Source organism: Brassica rapa, unplaced genomic scaffold (genome assembly GCF_000309985.2).
Source record: "Brassica rapa cultivar Chiifu-401-42 unplaced genomic scaffold, CAAS_Brap_v3.01 Scaffold1069, whole genome shotgun sequence".
Taxonomy (NCBI): domain Eukaryota; kingdom Viridiplantae; phylum Streptophyta; class Magnoliopsida; order Brassicales; family Brassicaceae; genus Brassica; species Brassica rapa.
In genome coordinates this window covers 20,347-25,074 of record NW_022611003.1, presented here as the reverse complement: position 1 = coordinate 25,074, position 4,728 = coordinate 20,347, and the positions used below count along the sequence as shown (strand labels likewise).

The 4,728-nt window shown below is 40.6% G+C and overlaps 1 non-coding gene across 1 annotated transcript; it reads left to right on the top strand.

Moving 5' to 3' along the window:
• Positions 1-4,421: 4,421 nt before the first annotated feature.
• Positions 4,422-4,528, top strand: LOC117131597. Its single transcript, XR_004454708.1, has one exon. It is a non-coding gene; the product is annotated as a small nucleolar RNA R71 (small nucleolar RNA).
• Positions 4,529-4,728: the final 200 nt, after the last annotated feature.

Genomic DNA, 4,728 nt, shown 5'->3' with positions numbered 1-4,728 from the left:
CAAGTGGATCTAACACTAAACACCCTAGATCTTCTCTAATCACCCTTAATCACCCTAGCCCATGAATCCAAGATTAGTCTACTCACTAATAGACATGAATAACCCCAAAACCATGGATGATTCAAGGTTAAACATGATTAGAGAGCAAGATAATCAAGCAAAGATGAGAAATTATGATCAAGATTAGATCTTTCACCCAAAAATGGCTTTTGATTAGATAGAAAACAAGATAACCCCTAAAATTAGGTCTAAAAAGTATTTATAGTGGTCTAAAAACGAGCTGGGTCGACCCAACAAGCCTGGGTTGACCCAAGATAATTTGGGTAAAAGTTGGTAAAAACAGAAGTGCCGATTTTTCTAAGTGTCGCAGCTGGCTTTTGACATGTCATTTGGCCGCCGCAACAAGTACATATGGGGCAGGGGCGTGTGCATTTTCCCAGCTGTTTGGCTTGGCCGCTGCAGTTGGCCGCTGGGACAGTTGGGACCTCGTCTTATGAACCAAAATCACCATTCTTGTCTCTAAACCATCTCCAAAGGTTCCAAACTCACCAAATAGCATCTCCATCACCTAATAGAGACAAATGTCTATGCAATGCACCTATATCTACTCTAAATGCATCTAAATGGACAAATTGAGAACTAAAATGATTGCTAAAACTATGCAAAAACACAAGATATCAACTCCCCCAAACTAGAACTTTACTTGTCCACAAGTAAACTTTCAAGGTCTATTAGAAGAAAAGTTTGAAAATGAGAACTCATAACCAAAAGACACACTTTCTAACCTTCAATGTAACATCCCAAAGAAAACATAGCAAATAGCATGAGCATCTTCTTTATTATACTCTAGCTTCTCTAGGCCTATCCATACTCTTTTGCCTTTACTCAAGTTGCAATACTCTTTACCAAGAAGTTCCTTCAATCAGCTCTCACATTGATTCACACGCACACACAAGGTGAACTCTCACAAATGGACACATGATCTCAGTCATTTGGCTAGGTAAGCAATGGTCTAATATGAATGAAGAGATGGGTTCAAATGTTTTCATTTAAGGGTGGTTATCACTCAAAACAAGGAGCTTGATCATTATGCAAAATTTATCTAAGATTAGAAGCAACTCATGCATACATAGATTCATTCTCATCATTCTACCTCTTTTTGTTATAAGTGATCACAAGTTCTACCCTCTTTATCATCATCTCAAAATCAATCTAAACCCCTCACATCACTCACCCAATGAACAACTCTCTTTTTCTTTTGACTCAACTGCTAGGGATTTTAATTCACTTTCTACAAGCTCTAACTCTTTTTCATTTCCTTCCCCAACTTCTCTTTGATTCTTTTTCTTTTCTTTTCTTTTTTTTTTTTTTTTTTTTTTTTAAGTGGAAGGTCCTTTGTTGCAAAATCAAGAGCTTTTTATTTTCTTTTTATCCCTAGAGTATTCTTTTCTATTCATACTCTTTTGCTCATCTCTCATCTTTCTCACTCTCCAAACCCAAGATATGAAATTTAGAACACACAAACCCCTCTCACCATCCCCAAATGCTAACTCATTGTGCTAGCAAGAGATGAGAATAAACCTATGTCACCTCCAATACTCTCAAGATTTTGCACATGACAAGCTATCAAAAGAGGCCTCACTCATGCAATTCAATGTTTGGTCTCAAAGAATGGTTAGGGTTTTAGGGTAAGGAGTGCCATTTAGGTTAACAAAGATAGGTATGAAGGAATAAGATAACCCAAATGTGTATGAGATCCATGATCAAGTATGCAAATGCCCATATGCAAGAGAGATTAAGTTCATTCAAATCAAGTTCAGTTTGGAGCTGATTTTAAGAACAATGTCAATATCAAGCAAGCAAACAAGTTTAAGAAGAGTTTTCAAGGCTCGAAGCATGCAAGCTTTCAAGAGATGCTTAAGCTACTTGATATGTTTAGCTAGGATGTCAAATTGAGTTCTAGACATGTGTTCTTTGTAAGGTTTCTGCTAATGCATGAATGCAATCTAAATGCTTCTAGACTCAATCCTAAAGATGCAAATGATGCAACTAAATGCTTATTTTTGTGATTTTTGAAATTTTTCAATTTTTGTGGATTTTCTATGCAAATAATTATGTACAATGCAAGACTCAATGCAATATCATCAAAGAAAACATGATCAAATACCTGGTATCTCCCCCAAACTTAGTTCACACAGTCTCTGTGTTGGTAAGTTGAAAGAGATACCCAAAAGAAAGAATAAATGCAAAGAAAAACAGGTATATACAATGGAAAGGTTGGAGTGGTACCTCAAGCGGAGAGTGGAGGAGGAGGATCCTTCCCACTATCAAGAGTGATGGTGAGGATTTGAGAGAGAAGCTCTTGAAGCTTGATTGGATCATTTTGGAGTTTAGGAGTGATGATGGCTCTTGCACTTGAGAATGGCTTAGATCTTCCCTTGCACTTGATTTTGTACTCAATGACCCCATCCTTAAGCTTCATTGGGTGGAGAGTAAGAGTGTGAGGAATCTTATCAAGAGGTGGAGGATGAGGTTCTTTCACAATTTTCTTCTTGTCATGAGCAGCCTTTGTGGCTCTACTCACCTCCTTCTTTTTAGCACTTTCCAAGTGCTCATCACACAGCTCTTTAGAGGACTCTCCAGCAAGACCTTCTTTCTCAATACCAACCCCTTCAGCCTTTGTCTTCTCAATGGAGGATGCTCCAACAGTGATTGTTCCACAATACTCAGCATTCATCTTTGGGGATTGTAGTGGATAGGAGACAGCTTTGTTCACATTTAGGAGTGTGACCTTCTTGTTGGCAAAGTCTATGCAAGCTCCCACTGTTGTAAGGAATGGAGTGCCAAGGATCAATGGAACTCTTTTCTCAGTTGCCATCTTCAGAACAGTGAGGTCTATAGGAATGGTGCATGCTCCAATCTTCAAAGGGAAGTCCTTGATGAGACCAATGGGAGTTGTAGAAGAGGAATCTCCAAACTGTAGGGAAGACGTGTTTGGCTCCATGCTCTCAATCCCTAGACTCTTCATCATCTCCATTGAGATCACATTTACACTTGCGCCAGAATCAACAAGAGCATCATCAAAAGTGAGCTTACCAAGGTAGCAAGGTAAGGTGAACATCCCTTGAAACTCAAGCTTAGGGAGGGACTTTGGAGAGATTGGTGGATCAATCTTCAGAATGGAGATGTCCAAAAGCTCAGCCACTTCAGCTTGGTGGTCTATAATGTCCTTGATGAGCATCATCTGGACATGAGCTTCACGCATACCCGAGATTTCTGGAAGTCTAATCCCAACATCACTAAGATCTTTTCTGAACTTGGAGAGCACCTTCTTCTGTGCTTTGGTGAGAACTCTTTGGGGGAAAGGGAGCTTATCATAGGGTGATGGCTCAACCTCAGTGGCTTCCTCTAGCTTAACCTTTTTCAGCTTGTTGTCAGCTCTCTCCTCAACTTGTTTCGCAGCCTTGTGCTCAACTCTTTGCAGATTCGTTGCTTCAACCTTCCTAGCAGCATCCTTCACAATTTGTGCTTCAGCTGTGGCCACAACAAATCTCTCAACTTCCCCAAATTCAGTTCCAAATACCAGTCATTCAATCTCATCCTCCTCTTTCTCATGATCACTCAGCTCAATCTCTGGAGAAGTAGTGGAGAAAACAACATTGCAAGACTCCTTGGGGTTCTTTTCTGGTTTCCCTGGTAGAAACCCCATTGGCTGCTTGGAGGATGAAGGCATAGAAGCAACTTGACTCTCCAAAGCCTTGAGATGAGAGGCAAGTTGCATGTACTTGTTGTTGAGGTCAGAATAGTTCCCATCAATCTTTGCATGGATGTTCTTGAACTCATAAATCAAGGTCTTCTCATTTCTGGCCTGAAATTCCAAGAGTTGCTTGAACATAGAATCCACACTTGAATCTGGAGCTTGAGTTTGAGAAGAGCTTCCTTGAGTCTGAGGAGACTGGTTGGCTTGGTAACCTCCTTGCTGATTGTTGTAGAGTGGTCTTTGCTGGTAGTTGTTTTGGTACTGAAAGTTAGGCTCTTTCTTGTACCATGTGCCATTAGCATTGATGAAGCACAGCTCCTCTTGGCCTTCTAAACCATCAACCTCATTGATCACTGGAGGTGCCTCTTGTTTCTGATCACCAACAAAGTTCATCTTCTCCTGCTTAGCCTTTTCTGCAAGAAGTAGATCCAACTTGGCTTGGAGAGACTTCAGTTCTTTCTTGGTGTGCTGATCATCACCTATGTTGCTTCTATCATACTCATCACTGTAGACTGAGTCACTCTTAGCCATGTTCTCCACCAGCTCTTCTGCATCTTCTTCAGTTCTACCCAAGAAGAAACCATTGCTGGCTGTGTCTAATCTACTCCTGAACTCTGGAAGAGCACCTCTGTAGAAGGTACTGAGCAAACTCTCCTTGGTGAAGCCATGATGTGGGCACTGAGACCAATAGCCCTTGAACCTCTCCCAAGCTTCACTAAAGCCCTCTAGGTTCTTCTGCTGAAAGCTAGAGATCTCATTTCTGATCTTGGCCGTCCTTGAGATAGAGAAAAACTTCTCTAGAAATACCCTCTTGCACTCATTTCAAGTTGTGATAGAGTCACTTGGAAGAGCCTTCTCCCACTGATGTGCTTTGTCACCCAAAGAAAAAGGGAACAGCTTGAGCTTCAATGCATCTTTAGAAACACCATTGATCTTGGATAAACCACAATACTTATCAAACTTTTCCA